The sequence below is a fragment of the Panthera onca genome, chromosome C2 (genome assembly GCF_046562875.1).
Source record: "Panthera onca isolate mPanOnc1 chromosome C2, mPanOnc1 haplotype 2, whole genome shotgun sequence".
Classification (NCBI taxonomy): domain Eukaryota; kingdom Metazoa; phylum Chordata; class Mammalia; order Carnivora; family Felidae; genus Panthera; species Panthera onca.
In genome coordinates, this window is record NC_138347.1 from 133226366 (window position 1) to 133248337 (window position 21972).

General features: G+C 43.1%; 1 long non-coding RNA gene across 4 annotated transcripts in view; it reads left to right on the forward strand.

The window, feature by feature from the left end:
- The window catches only part of LOC144612788 (uncharacterized), a 76314-nt gene that overhangs the window by 21154 nt on the left and 33188 nt on the right, over positions 1–21972 (forward strand). The window contains exons 3-6 of one of the 4 annotated variants that reach the window (XR_013549866.1): positions 14435–14704; positions 16944–17173; positions 18089–18205; positions 18851–18925. This is a non-coding gene — a long non-coding RNA (uncharacterized LOC144612788). Of the gene's footprint in view, positions 1–463; positions 568–3504; positions 4178–7025; positions 8461–14434; positions 14705–16943; positions 17174–18088; positions 18206–18850 lie in introns of those variants that run through there. The other 3 variants (XR_013549863.1, XR_013549867.1, XR_013549865.1) reach the window with 3 other exon arrangements.

Sequence of the window (21972 nt, forward strand, 5' to 3'; positions counted from 1 at the left end):
GCAAAGTGAGGACTGAATGTGTATGGGTAAAACAAGAAGAAATTCAAAATGATAGGATTATACTAATGCTTTGGCAGTATAAGTCTTTTAAAGTGTAATTGGAGTTTGAAAAAAAAAGGTGCAATAATATTGTAGACACATATGCCAATGCAAACCAATAATTCACATAGATATTTCAAAGGTGTGTGATACATTTGAGACAGAGATTATCTGGATATTCATTTGCTGGGGTGGGGGAAGAATATAAGAAGAAAAGGCTGGAGAGCAGGTGTGAATCACTCTATAATGTCTCATCCTCAGAAAACACGGCAGCCACTGTCAAACTATCTTAACATTTGCTTCCTTAAAGAATATGTCTGTGCCAATTAGAAAGCCATTGGCTGCAGGTACATCAGGACTTCAGCTCCTCTTGCTGGGCATTTCTCTCGGCTCTCCTTTTACTTGCATATTGGCTCTATTTCAGGCGGGCAGCAAATGGTGACAGCTGTACCAGGCATCACATCCAAATGCCACGTCATCCAGAGGCAGCAGATAGGGGCTGTCTCTCCTACAGTCTGCTTCTCAGAGGTAAAGAAAAGCACTCCAGCCTATTGGTCAATACTGGACCCCTGGCCACTGTATCAGTCAGGGTTCAGGATGGAAAACTAAAGCCACTCGATGCATCCTGGATCTAACAGACCTATCGTAGAATCTCCCACAACTCCTGGGAGAGCCAGGGGAGCAGAGTTTAGAAACTCTATCCTTAAAGATCAGAGGAGCTGACCCTGAACAACCTTAGCCTCAAACACCTAAGTGTGTAATTCCTTACATTTGTGCCAGGAAGCTGTGGGGACTTTCTCATCTGCCCACCCATGCAGCTACAACTATCTCTAGAGGAATAACACCGTCCTCTTTGCAAATCCTGACCCGAGTTCCTCTTGCGAGCAATGAGCTGGAACAGGGCAGAGATGGTCATTCTGGACAGCACAGGTCCTCGACTTAGAGGCAAATAGTGGTACCATGCTGGCAGCAGACAGTCCAGTACACCCACCCCTGAAGTAGCTCCAGCGAGGGGAATGGGTCACTGGGATTGGCTGAGGCCCGTGTGGATTTCCCTTTGATCCTGGGGGGAGGGCGAAGTCACTCTCAACCCTGTCACTTGGGGGAGAGTGGAAATCTAGCCACCCCCTCCCAACTCAGTGGGATTTCCTTGACTAGCAAGGAAAATGGGGAAAAGCTGTTGGTTAGACAACCAGCAGTGCCTGCTCCATGCTGAGTCACACCATAATCGTAATTTTCTCTGCAAATAAACATATTCGTTACCAAAGTAGCCCGCTATATATTTTAAGGAAATATGCTATACAACATTCACCATGCATACCTATTATTACCCACAAGGTACAATCTCCTGCAGGCAGTTCAAATTCCAGGCTAAATTGTAAAATTATAGTCAGCTGATTGATAATGCATAGTGTTATTGCATTCAGTAAAAAGTTAAAGTTCCTTTTAGAAAAATTCCTCCATTAGCTCTTCTCCTTCAAACAACTGGCTAGATTTATTTGTCTGCTGCTCCTTTATATGCCTTACCAGCACCCCGAGCAGATCCTAGACTTAATGAACTTATTTGCAGGGCTCAAATTTACAAGATCGGCCATCCCCCCTTCCTGCTGCCTGTCTTCCTAATCCCCATTTGGCTGTCGCTTTACATCCCAGTTAATGCCATTCCAGTCTCCTCAGAGACTGTGGGACCAGTTTTCTCCTAGGAAAAGGGAAGCTGATGGCTCTGAATCCATTTGGGTGCTGAGGAAAGCAGGCAAATGTCAAGGATGCTAATTTCTGATCTTCTCACCAGGGTCGTATACAGTAAATCCTTTTTATAAGAAAGCCCTGAAGATGAGCCTTTGGGATGGTGGGGGGGGGGGGGGGGGGGGGGGAGTAGTGCACGGAGGGATGTATCAGGAAAGTTATGTATGTGCAGGTGCCAGGGAGTGGCTTCTGTTCTAGAAGGGCCCCACAGCTCAGCGTTTCCTCCCACATGCCTCCTCGAATATGCAAGCTGCATATGTATTTATAACTCTGCAGTAAAAAAGTGAACTTTATTAGCAGAGATAACTGTCATAATTCAAGCAACTGTACTCTGCAGAGCAACCAGAGACTACAAGCATCAGGATTATATATGTTCAGTCAAATCATGTGCAAATGCAGGGGAATTATGAGTCACTAACTGGGCATAAACCAGGAAGGAGGAAGGGCTAGAATTGACTGTCCCTCTAGGGGACTCTGGGGGTCCAGAGAACCTGTCGGAAAGCTTCTTCTAGGGGGTTGTTATATCCTGGAGGTTAGTGACTTTATCATGCATTTTTGCATCTACCCATTCTAGTGGCGGGCCTCAATAAATGTTTGTGGACTGAATGAGTGAATGAAATGTTCACCCTGGCGATGTGCAACAGCCCCTGAATTGTTCTGTGTGTGTGTGTACATCTCCTCCCCTTCCTAGTCAAACATTTATTCTAAATCAGTGGAGCCACAGCTGTGCAACTGAAGAGCTGCACTCGCAATCACTATTAGCCAAGTGAGGCTCTGAGCCAGTGGTTCTCAGCCTTGGCTGCACACTAGAACCGCTTGGAGGATGTGTGAAGAGCCCAGTGCTCAGGTCTAACCTCAGATCAGTTAAAATCAGAATCTCTAGAGCTGAGGCCGAGGCATCAGAATCCCAAGACTGAGAACCACTGCTCTAAGGGCAGCATGGAAACATCTCTGGCTCAGGAATTAGGAGACCTAGAATCTATTCCTCATCACAAAAAAAAAAAAAAAAAAATGCCAGTGCCACTTTCACGGAGGCCCAAAGTGCAGATAGAAAAGAAATAATTCTGATGCAACTTAGGAATTTGTTTTTGTACTCATCTGGAATTTGAGGAGGGGAGGGTGTGTCACATGTCTTGGGAATACATAACACTTCAAACAAAGTGATGCCATGCTGTGAAATGAGATGGGAAGCTAGTGGATGTCCCCGCTCCGCCCTGGCTAGTGACCCCTCTCCAGCCTTCCCGCAAGATCTGGGGCTCTCCGCATGCTTCCCAGGAACCCCAGAATCCTCTCTGGCGGCCTCGTCTGGTTCTTGGGAAAGGCCGTGGGGAGGTAGGTAACTGTTGTTTGGGTTTGTAGACACCTTGGGGGAAGGGCGGCTGAGCTGGCACGAGGGGTAGGGGAGCTGTGACTCAGGGGAAATTCTAAGTTGCTACAAGCTGCAGAAGTGTGTGTGTCCGTGGGAGGTGAGAAAGGCAAACAGAGGGCTGAAAACCGTGCCAGGAACCTGCCTAGAGGATAATCAAGACTTGACTATAAATAACTGATGAACTGATGAACGCGTTAGCGAAGTTATTTTGTAAAGTAGCATAAAGGCAAAATGAGTGCTTCCCTTGAACAAATCCTCACGGTGTTTTCAGAAGGCCAAGTGAAAATGCAGGACCTCTGTCTGGTGGTGTGCCTCTGCATAAACCTTTTTTTTTTTTTTTTTTTTTCCAGATAACTGAAAGCTCACCTCACAGATGCTACAAAAACCCAAACATTTTAATCGTGTAAGGGAAATATTTCTAAAATAGATTATATTCTCCCCAGAAATGGTGAACAGAGCATATAGTCATATAGTGGCTTTTGGTGGTCCGGGAAGCAGAGCCCAGATTTCCTTTTGAACCACCCTTCTCACACACCCTCAGTCCAGGCTCCAGGAGAAGAGCATGAGACCCAGGCTGAAGGCCATCAGGGTGTCTTGTTTCTCCTGGCTACAGGTCAGGGTCTCTAGTGCATGGGCTTTGCGACAACTATTCCCTTCGCTTTGAGCCCTTTCTGGCTCTCACGCACTCAGATGTGTTTTGAATAGATACAATTACTGCAAGTCTGGCCCCCATATAAGCAGAGAATACAGAAACGAATTATTTCTTTTAGTATCCTTCAAATTCACTTTGGAGTTTGAATATTTTCAAAAGATTTGTAAAACTGTGGCTATTCCACGACCTGAAAACACACTGGAAAAAGAGCTCAGGAAAGTAATCTAAAATAATCCACACCAAGTTTCCATCTCATTTCTTGAAATATTTTGTGCACAGTCTTATCCTATCTTGGTACCCTAGACATGGCAATATTGACATACCCACAGTGGCACAATAAAAAAAAAAAAAACCAACCAAAAACCAAAAAACATCATACCATTTATCCCGCAAACAGCTTTCATGAGACTCACATCATTATACACCTTTAAGAAAAAAAAACTGTGTATTGTGGAAAATTTTATACAAAACCCTGTGTACCTGACTCAGTTGTGAAACTCCCCCAGGCCTAATGGTTTAGAATCGTGGGTGAAATTAAGCTCACTAATGGATCAAGTTCCTGTACTTGGTTCGTTGCTGAGCTAGTGAAGGGAGGTGGGATGCTGTCATAAGCCACCACATCAAGATGTGACAAGGAGAGAGGAAACAGCCAAATCGCTCCCAGCTGTAGAGACGTTAAGTGTGGGGAAGACAGCCCTGTAAGCCTCACTAGGCCCTGTTCTGAGGGCCTCATTATTATTCCCCAGAGTGACAACTGAGGTTCACACTTGGTGTTATTAAGAAAAGTCTACAATTACGGCCACATGGCTTTTTTCCAAGGCAGGGATGTGTGCAGTACACTTCAGAAAGCTTGACATCAACGAATGGTTAGGTGTGGACACTTAAAGTAGCAAATTTGAATTACCTGGGAAGATCCTTTGTGTGGATTCCTCAATTCCAACTAATGGGATGGAAAGATTTTAAAGACAGAGGAGAGCAAGCATTCAGTTCCAGTTGTGTTATTAACTAGCTTTGTGGTCTGGGAGCTCAGTTTCCTTATCTTTAAACTACACTGCCTGGTATGGTGGCCACTTGCTATATATGGCTATTTAAATTTAAATTAAAAGTAAATAAGATTAACAATTCGGTTCCCCACACACATTTCAAGTACTTGACAGCTCACATGTGGTGAGTGGCTATCACATCTGAGCGTGCAGATACAGAACATGTCCGCCATCCACGGAAGCCCTACTGGTCTTGCCTGATCTAGATCCTAAGGAGAAAATGTGTTTCATCTTATGCCACTGCCTGTTGATTGATAATAGTAATAGAAAAGATCTCTGACTTTTCTGCTCAGGCTGTGAGCCATCCCTGCCCTTTCTGAGAACTGCTCGCCATTCCACGGGAGCGGGCACTACATAGCCATTTTGAACGCTGTCCCTACCTTTTAGATGAGGGTTGACGGGGTCAGAGGTAGTCACCTGATCTAAGCACAGTCAGTCAGAGCTTCTCCCTTGGGAATCTGATGCTGAGATTCAGATACAGTCACTGTAGGAGGCTATAATTGGAATAAGAAAACATGGGTGCTAAGAGTGGCCGCATGACCTCAAGCAGATTGGAGATGAAGAGAAAGCCTGACTGAAGAGAAAAAAAGTGAAAAGAAGCAGGCAGAAACATGCAGAGGTAAGGGACAGAGGCCTGATGGCTTTCTGGTTCCTGGTTCCTGAGGCCTAGCTACATACTTGTGCTGGACTTCTTTAGGACACCCTTGTATGTTTCTATGAATTTCCTCCTTATTTGCTCAAGGTGGCTCAAGTTGGTTTCTATTACTTGTAACTAAAGAGCCTTATCTAAAGTAGTAGTCATTTCTGGGAATGGAGAACTCAGAAGCCCTATTCAGACTCAGCAGAGGAATGTAGTGATGAATTGATGATGTCTGCCACGGGCACCAGTTGGGAAGTTGAGGCATCCATGCTAAATATTTGCCATTCCTGATTAGTCAGTCTCTGGATTGATCTTCAGTTCTCAAATTCCTTTTGTTTCTCTGGTGATTCTTAAGGTTTTCTTTTTCTGATAATGCTTGATGAATAACTTGTTTTTGTTTCATTCCCTAACATTTACTATTTACTGTTTTCATTGGTGAAATAAAGTATAATGACACTTTAAGACCTCAGAGAGGTAATAAATTGGAGGTATTAAGCATCAAAGTCTTCAAATTTTACATAAAATGTGAGCTCTAAATTCAACAAGCTTTCAGCAAAATGTGACTTTTAGTAATGCCGGCCAAATTCCCTGAAGCTGGTATCCTACAGATGTTGTTTAAAAATTACCATAAGGCTAAACTAAAAATCTAAATGATGTCAAATTTATCAAGGTAGTCAAGTACAGTTAATCTAAAGTAACTCCTTCTTATCTGAGGAAATTTAACCAAGATTTGCTTTTTAATTATTATAATGTGTTTTGTTTGATCCAGTGAGCTGTAGCTTTTTCCCATGTGACAGTTTTGATTGAATATATGAAAACCAAGGCAGGAAATTAAGTGGAAAAAAAAAAAAAAAAAAAAAAAGACTATTAGGTGTGGGACCAGAGGCAACAGCTGTAAGAATGCAGAGATAGGGCTATGTAACTAGCCAGGGCAAGCCCAAGACTGCACCCGTGGTCTAGAGATACTGGTTGAAAATGTGTTGTCAAAATGCACACAGATATGAGAGGTCAGAAAGCAAGACAATAGATCAAAATCATTTAGGGTCTGCACAAGAAAGACCTTGCTTGCTTGCTTAAGACCAGGTTGGTATGAATGGAAGAATTAGAAATATAGCAATTCTTTCTCTTACATGGCAAGGCTTTTACCAAGAAGCCTCCAATTAAACATCATTCCTCTATAACCAGTGTGGTGGACAGACACTAGTATGGCCCCATTTTTATGTCCTGTATCATGTCCTCCCTTTGAGTGTGGGTAGGACTAGGAACTCACCCTAGAACATGGCAAGGGTGTCACTTTCATGATTATGTTGTTATATATCACTCATGATTATGTTATTATATACATATATAGCTCTATCTTGCTAGCATAGACTAGAGAGACTTCATTATGCCTTGAAGGAGTAAGCTGCCTTGTCACAAGAGGGCCTATGGAGGGGCCCACCTGGCAAGAAACTTTGGGTGGCCCATATTTGCTGACAGTCAGCAAGAAAACAGGCCCTAGTCCTACAGTTACAAGGAGATCAATTCTGCCAACAGCCTGAAGGAGCTTGGAATCAGATCCTTCCCTAGTCAAGCCTCTGATGAGACCACAGCCTCTGTCAATACCTAGATGGCAGCCTTATGAGACTCTGAGCTTAGCTGTGCTTGGACTTCTGACCTACAGAGACTGTGAGAAAAAAATGTATGTTATTTTGAGCTTCTAAGTTTTGGGCGATTTGTTATCCAGTGATAAAAAAAAAAAAAAGTAATACACTTATTTTGACCACGGCCTATCACTGTAGTTTTCAAGGCTTTCTTTTAGCTGTGGAGACCTCTGGTTAAGCAAAATCATCCTTGGAAACACAATACATAGGAGAAAATAAAAGTAGAACTGCTTCATTTTTAGCCAGGTAGAGGGTATGGAGCCCTTACCAGCTGGGCTCTCCTGGATTTATAGTGACCCAAAAGGAAACTCTGTAAGAACAGTCTGAAAACCAGAAGGTGAATTGAAGAGAGCACATAAGGTTGCTGATCCAGCTACACTCTTCAGGCTGCAGGGAAGAGTTGTACGCAGGTGACCTTCCAAGATGGAGTACAGTGGAGGCTGTTGATGCACTACCCAGAATCCTTAAATTTCTTTACTATGTCTGGTCACTCCTCCCCTGGCTTCAGCGTGCTTTTGCCTTCAATAGTCTGTACATGTAACTCTTTTTCTTAGAACTCTCTTTGGGCTGCTAGAGCTGCTTTGCCTAGGATCACAAGTAGGAGGTACCCAGGAGTTTAGGTCTCCTGCTGAGTCCTTTGACAAGGGACTGATTGGTGGGGGGCTTTGAAAACCAGCCTCCCTCACCTGGAGTTGAGACAACCTCTGAAGTATAACTTATACTCCAGAATTTGCCATCTGGGTGAAGCTTAAGCTGCCCTCTGCAGACTGCTGAAATCATTCCCGGTTTTCCCTGTTTCCCTATCCTGTCCTCCACTTCCTACCAGCTTTTTGGCAATAATTCCTTTGCACATTAATCCTCATATCAATGTCTGTTTCTGGGGAACCCCACTTGAGACATGGGAGTTGCCTGAGAGGATATATGAGCAACTGTTTTATCTTAACATCTCTAGGGCTCAGTATCTCTAAGTCCTTTTTGGTCACATTTCAGTCTGGACTCCAGTACCCTGCCTGGTCCTTGCATTTAATTCTTATTACACATGTAATTAGTACATATTCTTATTATGTACATAATTAAACATTTTTCAAAGCCATAGTTTAAATACTAATAACATTTTATTTAACAAAGTAAATAAAATATTATTTTAACATGTAACCAATATTAAAAATATTAATGAGGGGTGCCTGGGTGGCTCAGTCGGTCAGGCATCCTACTCTTGATTTTGGCTCAGGTCATGACCCCAGGGTTTGTGAGATCAAGCCCTACATTGGGCTCTGAGCTAACAGCTCAGAGCCTGCTTGGGATTCTCTCTCTCCGCTCCCCCCCTCCCCCGCCCCTTCCCAACTCTCTCAAAAATAAATAAATAAACATTTTTTAATTAAAAAATAAATAAAAATATTAATGGTATCTTTTATGTTATCTTTTAATACTAGATCTCTAGAATCTGGTGTACCTTTTTAATACATACAGCACCTCTCAATTTGGATGCTAAATTTCCATTGGAAAAATCCTTGAACTGTATTTGGATTTCATAAGATTTGCAACCTGAAATTTATCCAAAGGATCCCGGTGTGCTGTTTCGAAGGGGCACATGCACCCCAATGCTTATAGCAGCACTATCAACAACAGCCAAAGTATGGAAAGAGCCCAAATGTCTATCGACAAATTAATGGATAAATTATATATATATATGTATATGTATACATATACATATATATATATAATGGAGTATTACTCGGCAATCAAAAATAATGAAATCTTGCCATTTGCAACCATGTGGATGGAACTAGAGGGCATTATCCTAAGCAAAATTAGTCAGAGAAAGACAAATGTCATGTGACTTCCCTCATATGTGGAATTTAAGATACAAAACAGATGAACATAAGGGAAGGGAAGCAAAAATAATATAAAAACAGGGAGGGTGGCAAGATATGAGACTCTTAAATACAGAGAACAAATTGAGGGTCGCAGGAGGGGAGGTGGGTGGGGGGATGGGCTAAATGGGCAAGGGGCATTAGGGAGGACACTTGTTGGGATGAGCACTGGATGTTATATGTGGGAGATGAATCACTGGATTCTACTGAAATCATTATTGCACTCTATGCTAATTAACTTGGATGTAAATTTTTTTAAAAAAGATTTGCAACCTGCAAAGATGTAGATTTACACACCCAAGTTGTTACAAATATGCTTAATAGTTTCCTAATAACTGAATTGAGTACCAATTTTTTGTTTTTTTAATTTTTTTATTTAAAAAAATTTTTTTTAATGTTTATTTTTATTTTTGACAGAGAGAGAGAGAGAGAGACAGAGCATGAGCGGGGGAAGGGCAGAGAGAGAGGGAGACACAGAATCCAAAGCAGGCTCCAGGCTCTGAGCTGTCAGCACAGAAACAGTCTCCAGGCTCTGAGCTGCCAGCACAGAGCCCGATGCGGGGCTTGAACTCAGAGACCACGAGATCATGACCTGAGCCGAAGTCGGAAGCTCAACCGACTGAGCCACCCCGGCACCCCGAATACCAATTTTTTAAATTAAAATAAAGTGAAATTAACTATCCGGCTTTTTAATTGCATGAGCCACATTTCAAATGTTCAGCAGTCACCTGTAGCTAGTGGCTACCATTTTGGACAACACGGCTCTAGATTCTCATCGCTCTCTCTTAGAGTTGGCTCTGGGGCCTCCAGGGGCTGATGGGAGTGGGCGGGAGATGCCAGTATAAGTCATGTCGGGCTGGTGTCGAGATGGTGTCTGCTGAGCCCTCAGGATCCTGAACACAGAAACCTTGTTCTGCCACTCAATCCCAAAAGCGCTGTTTTCGGCCAGTTTTCCTGGAACCAGAGCCTGACAAAGAGTTTCAGGTGCACACAGTTTATTGAGGGATGCCCTAGAAGGAAACTTGTAAAGGAGTAAAGGAAGCAGAGGAATGAGCTGGTCGGGGATGTGGTCTCAGGTAAATTCTAGCCTTGGCCTGATCTGTGGGAGCTCTGCAATGTGAGCTGCACTACAGAGTTCTCTCACCTGGAGACAAAGGTGCTGGCTTTTATACCCCTATATCCTTCAGTCATTGGTTCCTTGGGGTGAGAGTGAGGATGACATATATCCTAATTTTCTAGGTGAGGTGGCTCATTCAATAGCAATTGTCCAAAGAAGGTCACAGGTGGGAGCTTCAGGCCCTAGCACTTGCAGCAGCTGGGTGACGTGCGTACTAGCCAGTGAAGGAGATTTGGACAGGATACCGATAGCCCATAGCCACCTAAGCACAGAAGGCCAGGCCAGGACCTGACAGTACTTTCTGGCAATTTGGCCTCAAGCCCCAGCATGTTATCATAGTGAGCAGGGCTGGACCCTGGGGGCCACAGGGGCTCCCTTGCATAGAGAATTGAGGTCTAGAATCGTAACAAGTCAGGCATTCTCATTGGTTCTTTCTTTCTGGGTCAACATTGAATCTCAGCCTTCTGCATCACACTTTTGAGATGGCAAAGAAAAGTGGGAAAAAGGAAAAGCAAAGAAACTGAATCCCCAAAAGGAGATACAAACCCTGTGGCCCAGTATGAAGGCTTGTTCTTCATTCATTCCTCTAAGGAATATTTAGTTAGTGACTCTGCTGGGCCAGGCACCGTGTGAGGTTGCAAAGGCAAATTCCAAGGAGCAGTTCCAAGGCCATTTTGAGCAATGGCAGCGTGACTAAAATACGTGCTGTTGTAGAGTTTTTGGTGTCCAAAGGCAGCGATGGGCCAAGAGAGGTGGGGCTTGGGGAGAGCAAGGATAAGTCTAGGACAGTCTAGGTCAGCAGGGAGTGCTGAAAAGTATAGCAACAGGCCCCAGTGAGTCTGCCAGGGACTCCAAGGAAAGAGTTGAGGTCAGTCTGGGGCACTGGCCAAGTGGCAGGGTCTGAGTAAGCAAGTTAAGGTCAGCTTTCAGAAGCCCAGGCCAAGAAGAAGGGCTCAGGCAGATGGAGACCGGGCACAGAGGCAGTGCAGGGTGCCGGGTAAAGAAGAGGATAAAAATGTATTTAGCACTTAGTTCTTGCCAGCCACTTTGAACATATTTAATCCTCACAATAACCTTGCAAGATAAGTATGAGGCTCAGAAAGATTAAAACAGTGCTTCTCAAACTTTAATGAGCCTACGAATCACCTGAGGATCATGTTAAAATGCAGATTCTGATTCAACAGGGCTGAGGTGGGGCCTAAGATTGTAGACTTCTAACGAGCTCCTGGTGATGCTGGTACTGCTGGTCCACAGACCATACTCTGAGTCTGGAGATGTTAAAACCCTTACCACAAAGTCAATGCTTTCATTATCATGAAGGGAAAGGCAGATCACGAGAGGCAAGAAAACAAAAGTAGTCTGGTTTGAGAGTCTAATTTCCCAAAAACACAGTCATGGCTCCGGGCCCTGGGCCCTGGCCTGTGGCTGTCTTCCCGGCTGGGCGTGGGCAGGGAGGTGTCCTGCCCTGAGGAGGGGAGTGGTCCACTCTGGATGCCTGGGGAGGTGGGGGAACTCCTCTAGGTGTTTTCCTGGGGGGACTCACTCATTTCAATGCATCTGATCCTGTGTGTTTTAGTCATTGTTCATACGTGGCTTAATGATCAGTGAATTTGGAAAATATATTGTGGTAGAAATTCCTTTTCAGGAGGTGCGTTTAAATGGGTAGGCTTAGAAATGAAACCAAATCCATTTCTCAGAAGTTTTCTTAACCTTTTCTTTCTTTCTTTCTTTCTTTCTTTCTTTCTTTCTTTCTTTCTTTCTTTCATGATTTGTTCTTTACCTGAGACCTTCTCATGGGTCTTATTATTAAATTCCTTCTCCATCTCATTATGGATAATGGCATGAAGACTTACTGAAACATGTCTTTAGGGCCCCCGCTAGTTTTTCAATTGTGGTAATTATTATTACATTTTTTTTTTAAACAGGCCTTGTATTCATAAGATGCTTAGAGCTTCTAGAATGCTTTCATTGACATTTTCTTCATTTTGATCTCCTTGTAATGCAGGAGGTCTGTGTTACTTCTCCAGTTGATCAAGGAGGAAATGGAGGCACAGAAAGGTGAAGTGAACTGCCTAGGGTCGCGTGGCTACGTAAGCGGTGCAGATAGTAACAATTTTGAGCACTGGCTGGTGTCAGGTGCTGTGCTAAGAGCTGTATATGTAGTAGGTCATTTAGTCCTTGCCCCAAACCCATTATTATCCCTCATTTTACAGATGAGAACACAGAGGCCCAGAGGGATTACCTATTTATTCAACGTCACACAGGTACCAAGGGGTAGAGCCAAGGTCTGAACTGAGGCAGAGGTGCATCTAGGTTCATGCTAGAAAGGGAATGTTGCAATGTTTGCAAAAACAAAAGCAAAAGCATATATGGGGGTTTCTCCAGCTCTGTCCTGGAGTAATGGTGTCCTGGCTGGCCACAGTGAAGACCATAGGAGGCTTGGATTATCATTCTCCTATAGAAGGAAGGGCTTTGCCAGGCTCCCCAAATGGGTGGATGGTAAATAAGTGCTCTTCGAAGCATCTGTTGGGCCCAGCCAGCACTATGTCTGAGAGTATCTGACATTTATACTTTGGTGCAGGGCCAGCTCCCAAACACTCCCACCCCAATCTGCCCCTTACTTCTTCTGACTCACCTTGCTCAGCCCATGTGCACACCTGGGCACCTGAATCAGAGTCTCAGCTGAAATCAACTTCACCCAGATGGTACAACCGAGGAGACTTTCAGGAGGGATCTGCTTACAAAGGTGTGTTCAGGTCAAGGGAACAAACAGGATGTTGAGGCATCCAGAGACTGACGGGAAGATGTTACCACCCTTTTAGGCTTGGAAGGAGAAAGGGGCAAAAAGGCGGTCTTACCAGAGCTCGTATGAGCTGGAGCCATTGAGGAGCTGTGTCTGTGGAGGGGTGCAGCCAAGGCCACAAATACGGTGCAGAGCTGAATCCTCTCTCCTCCCACTTTCCAGTCTCCGGCCAGTGCCTCTCATTGCTGAGTACGATCAGTATCCACCTGACAAGGGAGCCCAGCTGATGCAGTCCCCTGGGATCAGTTTCCCTGAGCGCAGAGCAGGGCAGAGGAAGGGGGAGAGTGCACGCAGGAGAGCAGGGCCAGGCAGAGAATAGCCAGCACATGACCACATCAGTTGTTTACCTCACAACCCAGACACTAGGCAGACCCCCTACCTCCTCCCCACTGCAGTTCCACATGTTGGGCTGAACTTCCCTATCGTGCATCATTTACTCCCTTGGCTCTGAGTTTTCCGACCCCAAGTTCTTTTTCCAAAGAGGCTCCCCTGCTATGAGGAAAATGGAAGACTGGCCAACAGGAACGTCCTGATGTGCTTGAGAGTGGATTTGCTGGATGTGTAAGCTGGTTTTCAGGAATTTGAATTGCTCTGGTGTGAAACTGAGTGTATGCCATGCCTGGCTGACGGAGAACAAGAACTTACAGACTGAGAGAGGCAGTGGTGAGCCAGAAGTTACATCACGGTGCCTGGAGCATCATGGCCCCATAAAGAACAACAGTCTGTGAGGTCCACACCTTCAACATTTGAATGTTGAAGAAGGTTCTGGGTTTATGTAAAGCCTTTGACGTTGTGAGAACAGACTTAGAAGCCAGATTGCTTGCATCCAAATCTAGACACCACCACTTACTGGGTAAGTTACTTCACTTCTCTGACCCGCATTTTTCTCCTCTATAAAATAAAAGTAATAAAAGCACTTACCTTGTTATCTGTTGCCATATAACAGATCATCCCCACAGTTACTGGCCTAAAGTAACAGGAGTCTATCAGGAATCTGCAATTTGGACAGAGCTTGTCTCCGCTCCATGCCACATCTGGGCCCCCAGCTGGAGTGACTCAAATGGCTGGGGCTGGATCTGCTGAGGGCTGGCTGGGCATTTCAGTCTCTCTTTGCACAGAGCCAAGACTCTCTATGAGATTTCTCATGTGGTACTTCCAGCTCGTGGCCTCAGGATAGATGTGCATCTTACATGCAGTTCAAGGCACTAGGAGCAGGTAATCTGGAAGAATAAAGTAGAGGTTTGGAGGCCATTTTGCTCTAATCCAGCAGTCACACAATCTACTAACACCAAATTCTATTTGTCACACAGGCCAGCTCTAATGCGTTTGGGAGGGGACTCCATAAGGGCATGCTCACTGAGTGGGGAGCAGTATGGAGGCTGGGTAATAAGAGTTCGTACATCTGTGTAGACTGAGTGTGCAAGAGGGCTGTTCTGGGGCCTCCGAGGGACTTGTTCAGGAGCCATAGGTTATTGTGGTTGGCTAACTCTTAGGCTTCCATTTTGCAGAGTGAAGTATTATATCTGAGAAGATCTGAAGTGCTCAGGGCAGCAAACAGGGCTTTGGAGGCTGTCTGGGGAAGGAAGCAGGGAGCAGCGAAGGAGCTGACTAGAAGAGGATTTGGAAGGGAACCAAGATACCCCTTAGGAATTGAAGAAGTCTTGTGTTGTGGTGTGTGAGGTCAATCCTCTCCCCATTCTCTCCAACAAAACCTTCAGTAAATTGTCTCTTCTGTGAGTGCATTGTGGATCTGTCTTGAGGGACACATCAAATGGTGAGTTCTGTTTCCAGGAGGTTCAGGGTGAGAGCAGGTGCTGCCCAAGGGAGCCTGGTTACACTGGGAACACTAAAGAAAGGAAACACTAAGCAAATAACTGAGTGAATACGTGAACCCTGGAGCTCCCGTGATCCTCCACTAAATCATAATCTCTGGCAAGGCCTATAATCTCTTCAGCCCAGTCCCTAGCCAAATTCTGGAACTGGTCAGCCTACCTACTCCATTTCCCATTTCCTTCCATCCCCACTTCCCTTCCGCTCTCTTTTGCTTCACATTGTGGGTTTTGGGATTGAAGTGATTTCTGTAGCATGAACTCTTAGTTTATTCATTCCTCATTCCACATTCTGATTCATTCCACATTCTGATGTGTGTTGAATGCTGTGTGAGGCCTGGCACCACGTGCAATGGAGAATTCTAAGAAAAGATGGAATTCATGGTCAGCAAGAGAGAAAAGACTGGGCTATTCTAAACGGCAGGAGGAAGCAGCTGCCCCAGAAGAGGCAAGAATAAAATCCTGTAATTATTCACAGTGAGGGAAGCAGGTTCAGTGGAGACAGTGAAGGATAGAGGGCCAAGAAAGGCTTTGCACACACGATGGCATCTAAGCCAAGGTTTAAATTAAGGGTGACATTTGGACATGAAGAAATAAGGATTTCAAGGGTAGAGATTGGGTGAGGGGATAATTTCTGACATGCTCACTCTGCCTTCCACACCAAAGTGCTGCTGACCTATGTCCAGGCCCCTCTGGCTCCTTCCTCAGTGCTCTCTTGGCCCAGAAGGGAGCTTCACGGACATACTAATAAAAAGAAACCAGCCCCTGTCTTCTCTACCCACTCCTCAAGAACCCAAGGTTCCTTTTCATCTGTGACCTTCTGGAGCCGGTTCTCTACCCTGGTCACCCAGTCAGAGAGGGGAAGAGCTAGTGTCGAAAAGAGCAGTGGGATGGTACACCAGAAGCCTGGGATGTGAGGAGGGAAACTGAGGCCCAGAGAAAGAACTTTGATGCTGTATTCCCTTAACAGTGCTCAATGAGTAAATGAATTCATGTCTATGTCTATTTTTTGCTCCATGCCTTTGACTCCTCAAGGGCATGAGATGAGTCTCACCCATCTTGGTATCCCCAGCACAGAGCCTAGCCCATTGTAGGTGTTCAATATATGGTAACTGAACTAGCATTCTAGGGCTAGGGCAGTGGTGCTCAATGTATGGTCCCAGACCTATAGTGTCAGCATCAGCTGGGGACTTGTTGGAAATGTAAATTCTTGGGGCCTCATCCTAGACCTACTGAATCAGAAACCCTGGAGGCGGAGTCCAGTAATCTGTTTAACAAGCCCTCCAGGAGATTCTGATGCAGGTTAAAGTTTAAGAATGATTGTTATAGAATATTTGAGCTTAGAAGACTTGCTCTGGCTTTGGGACATCAAGAACTCAGATGCTTTTTCTCTGTAACAGACACTTCTTTATACTCTTCTATTGCCACCCACCATCTTTGCAAAAAAAAAAAAAAAAAAAAAAAGGAAAGAAAGAAAAAAACACGAAAAAGAAAAATACCACAAAGATATCACCAATGACCAGGAAGAAATAAATCAGTAATGGTAGGTGGTTATCCTTCCTGAAAAAACAGAAACTTTGCCTGTAAAAAAATACATTCAATGATTTCAAAACAGACTTTTTATAGCATAGGAAGAGAGCAAAGAAAAATGTCAAAAAAAATTGAGCTGTGGTTTTATGTGAAAGTGCCACTCCTTTCAGACAAAACCACCTGCTCATCTTCCTTGTCAATCTCCTTTGTCATCCCAGATAATTCCGAGGAGCTGCCACCAGCTGATTCCTTCTGGAGTGAAGGATCCTGTAAAATTCATTATTTTCTTGATCATTGACAATGTTCTAGTACTTATGGGATGGGCAGAATTGACGGGATCCTCTTTCCAGCATATGCTTGTACCTGGCAGATAAGAACAACGAGGATGATTTACATATGCCCATAGAATATCAATTCCCAAGTAATCTTGGTCCTCACTGCGTGGTCAGTACTCTGCTGGCTTTGTATGGAATGGTTTTTTTCCTATCCTCATGGAACCCACAATCTAACAGGATGGTTTGATAAATGCACACAGAATGAATGACAGCCTTTAGATTAAGGCTTTTGAGTTAACAAAGTGTTCTCACAGATACAGTTTCTTTTTTTTTTTTTAACATTTTAAAAAAAATGTTTTATTATTTATTTTCCAGAGTGAGAGAGACAGAGCACAAGCAAAGGAGGGGCAGAGAGAGAGGGAGACACAGAATCCGAAGCAGGCTCCAGGCTCTGAGCTGTCAGCACAGAGCCCAATGCAGGGCTTGAACTTGTGAACCTCGAGATCATGACCTGAGCCAAAGTTGGCCACTTAACCACCTGAGCCACTCAGGCACCCCTCACATTTGATCCTTATAACAGATCCTGGAAGTATCACACAGTGGCTATAGCAAGGTAAGTTCCAAACTTGGAGCTACAAAATGAGCTTGCGATAAATGAGAAGGGAATCTTCCTGACTTAATAATCACTCATTGGGTGGCTAAATAGTGGGTGGCTGTATTCTCAGGGAGGCAAGAGAGGATTGTAATTGTATCTAAGAGAGCATGGATCCAACCAGTTATATAAGCCATGATCTGAAAAAAAAGCTTCTAGATTGTATTTTTTTAACTGACTCCCACTGAACAGACTAGCTAGGTTAGCTGATGTGCTGTTTTCTCTGTAAGACATTCTGATGAATGCCCACATCTCACTAAAAACTTCTGGCTGGAAGTCCAGTCTGATGTATATCTCCTAATAACATTATAGACTTTCCTAGACTCAGTTGGGTTTGTTCCCAAACCTGTTTTATGCCAGTTGTGCCTTTTGTAATTATATACTTAAATAAAATACTATGTTAATCTGTGAAATAATGAGTGCAAAAAAAAAAAAATGATGAGTTCTTGTACTGATGAAAATTAAGTTAGGTGCTGTGAAAAACTTGGCCAAGGTGCTTTTTATTAAAGTTGCCATTGAATGATACGTAAATGAGACAACTTTGGGTTGAAATTGTAAAAATCTAGAAGTATTCTGCCCTCAGATTGCTTCATAGGGACCTTTATGTTCTTCCTCCACTTTAAAAAAACCTAAAAGGAAATTGTAGATGACTCCTTGTAGGTGGGCTTTATGCAAGGGAAATGAGGTAAATTTTAAAGAATCGGTCTTAGTCCTAGATCAAAAGATTGACATACAAAGGTGCGTTTAAATTTTGGAATAAAATGTTGAATGCATTCTTTTCTTATAATTCCCTCATTTTTTTCCAGTGAACTTTTCCCCTATTTACTTAAAAAAGTATTCTGCTAACACACTACACTTATCAATTTTATTACATAGGAGGGCTTGAACTGAACTATGTCTGCATGGAGCGCAACCAAAGAAGAGTCAAGTGTGCAAAAGAATAACAAGTCAATGGTGTTCTCCAGGGCTGTCCATTAGAGAGCGTAGACTCAGGTAATTGCCCCTTGGAGCTCTTTCCTGTAGTTCCCCTTGGAGGGAATTATTGGATGAATTCATTATGGATTGATGTCACTGGCCATTGGGATTGTTGAACACACCCCATATTCTGATTTGCTCTTCACCAAGGAATCCTCTGTCTACAATCTGGCCATCCATGTACATCTCCTCCCGGAAGAGAATGTGTTGATTAGAGAAGGCTTGAGTCCTGCTTCCTAAAGTTAATGTTTTTCATCATAAATTAATGAATTATTAACATAGTGTTTAATTTATGGGAGACAACACCTACTGTCTCTTCCAATGCTTCTAGTGAAAACATACCTTGAGGACGATGGAAGTTATCCAACGGTATTAATGTATCTGCCAATATTTAAATGTTGGCAACAGCAATACCACCATGTGATCCAAATGAAATTATCATTTTATAATCCATGTGTTAGAATCTATGATGCAGAAAGATACCTTTTTTTTCTTTTTTAGTTTTGACACCTAACTTAGGGTCTGGGTCTCTGGATCAGCAAATGAGTTTATTTGCTATGGATTGAGGACCTACTATGCACAATTCACTGTCCCACATGACTCATATACATTCAAATAATCCTAATAATCTAGCAAGTAAGTTTTACTGTATTCATTTTATAGATGAAGAAACAGAAACTCAGAAAAGTCACTTAACCAACCCCAAGCATGCACAGCTAGGAAGAACTGATGTGAGAGGTCAGTTTTCTCTTGCTTCAACATATATATATATATATATATATATATATATATACACACACACACACACATATATATGTGTGTATATATGTGTGTATATGTGTGTATATATATATATATATATATATATATATATATATATATATATTTGTTTCATTTGGTAAACAATAACCACAAGTTAAGAATTCCAAATACTCCACATTATCAGGAAACAGTCTGAAAGAAGACAGGGTCAGCCATATGACCAAATAAATGGGGCAGCATTGATGGGCTCCATGCTTGCACAGCCCCCTGAAATGCAAAGGTGCTAACATCAGGTAACACAGCATGCAGCTGCTCTGAGGAGAGTTAAACACTTTTTCTGTGATGCTTCAATAGCCAACACAATGAAAATTATTGATTGTTAGCTGTTTATCATGTGCCAGGTACTGTGCCAAGCATTTGAAATGCATTTAATCTTACAGCAAACCTAAGAAGATATCGAGGTGTGAAGTGTGAGCGAACTTACCCGAGGTCATGTAACTAGTAAGTTGAAGAGACCAGATTCAAATTCAGATTTAGCCTGGCTCCAAAGTCCATGCCCTTAACCACCTTGAGAGTCAACCTCCCAGGTAGAGCAACCGTTTCTTGAGTGACTATTTTGTGCCTGGCATGAAGCTAAGCACTTCATATACGTAAACGCGTTAATGTATACAATTATATTTTATTAAGTAAGTGCAGGGAGTTCTATAGCACTTGGTACATCCCTGGTTATAACTGGTTCTTCATTGGTTAGAATAGGGTGATGGTGATACAAGGATTTGCACTTAACTCATGTTTTGTGTGACGTACCAAGTTTTAGAGACATGATGTGATATAAGGCAGAGATGTAGGGGTACCTGGGTGGCTCACTCAGTTGAGTGTCTCACTTTGGCTCAGGTCATGATCTCATGTTTTGTGAGTTTGAGCCCCGCTTCAGGCTCACCACTGTCAGCACAGAACCCTCCTGGGACCCTGCCTCCCCCTTTCTTTCTGCCCCTTCCCTGCTCACGCTCTCTCTCTCAAAAATAAATAAACATATTTTTAAAAAGGCAAAGGTGTAGTCTTGGTAGCAAGACTATTCTGTTACATCTTGACTTTTCCACTTTCTTGTCTAGTGGCCTTCCATAAACTATGTTATAAATTGTGTACAGCCTCAGTTTCCTCATCTGTAATAATGAAGATGATAGTATTTGCTCTGCAGAGTTCTTGTGGAAATAAAAAATGGTATTTGTAAGGACTTGGAACAATATAAGAACTCAACAAAACAAGATTTTAAGTGTATGAATACATTGCCTGGCTCATCAGGAGCATTTGAGAAATGGTAACCATTATGATTGACACCTATATTATAATTATTTGCTGGTTTTCTCCCCCCCTCAGCTGATCAGTTGATTCATTCAATAAATAGTTATTCAGCATCCACACTATGCAGGCACAGAACTAGGTTGGACATAAAAAAGTGTGATCTTGATATACATGGCTTTGGCCTTCAAGAGGTTTACATTCCAGTGGGGAAAATAGAAAAATAAGCAAATGTATTAGTGCATAATATTGTGATAATTGCTGTAAGGAAACCCATGATGTGCTGGGAGACAGAAGGTGGGTAGAGTAAGGGGGCAGTCTGAGAAATCTCCCTTGAGGAGGTGACATTTAAACTGAGATCGGAAGTATGGGAAGAGCAGGACAAGTTTTCCAGGAAGAAGGAGGCCCGACAGGACTGAGGACTGGAGAAGTGGCCTATGTGGCTGGAAAATGAGGCCACTGGGAAAGAAAGAGGGATCAGGGACAGGCAGAGACTAGACTCTGTGGAGTTGTGCAGGTTGTGGTGAAGGGATTGGATTTTATTCGGTGGAAAGCCATTGGTGGGTATTAACAGGCGAGTGTCATGACTGAAATGGTATTTTGACAAGATCATTTTGGACACGTGGAGAACAGAGGGAGCAGGGCAGGAATACAGCAAGGCAACCAGTTAGGGAAGGCTATTTGTAGGGGTGTAGGTGAGGAAGGATGATGCCTTCGGGTAGGGTGTGCCAGCAGAAGTGGCGAGAAGGTCACAGCTTTTAGATATTATGTTGAGATTGTGTACAACTCAAGAGCAGGGACAGGCCCAGATTTAATTTGGGATCACATAGGTAGTGAGATGCTTACACTGTGGGTGTTCAACAAGTGTTTATGAAATCGGATGGTAGAAATTAGATATTCTATAATAAGACTGACTATGGTATCATAGAAGATTCCAGTATAACATAAATTTTAAGGGAATGGGCTCTGGAGTTGGGCAGGCTTCTCCACTTACTGGTTGTGTAACTCTGAGCTATATTTCTTCATCTGTAAAACGGAGCTATTCATTGATACAGGTGAAGACACATCATGTACTTAAAATGCTGTTCTTCATCTTAATATTCTTCCTCATTAAAATAAGCAAATTAACAAATGGGATAGTACCTCTTCTACTTTTAAGCAAATGTCACTGGACTATGGAAACCTCTACCAACCCTGGTCATTATCCAGATACAAACATCAAGTCATTTCCTCATATCCATCACTGTCTTCTCCTCAGCTTCTTTTTCTTTATTTTTTAATTTTTTAAATTAACTTGTTTGAATTTTATTTTTTAAATTAATTTATTTTTTAATTTTAACGTTTTAATTATTTATTTTTTATCACTTTTTTTATTTGTTATCAACCATGGAAGACCCATATATGAGTTATCTACTGCTGATTAACTCAAAACGTAGTGGCTTAAAACAACAAACATTTATTATCTCAATAGTTTCTGGGGCTGAGAAATTAGGAAGCAGCTTTGCTAAGTGGTTCTGACTCAAGGTCTGTCATGAAGTCGCAGTCAAGATTTTGCTGGGACTGTAGTCATCTCAAGGCTTGACTGGGGCTGGATGATCTGTTGCCAAGATGGTTCCCTCAGTTCCTCACCACATGGACCTCTCCCTAGGACTACCTGAGTGTCCACACAGCATATCACTTGGTTTCCTCCACTATGAATAATTCAAAAGAGGGCAAAAATGAAG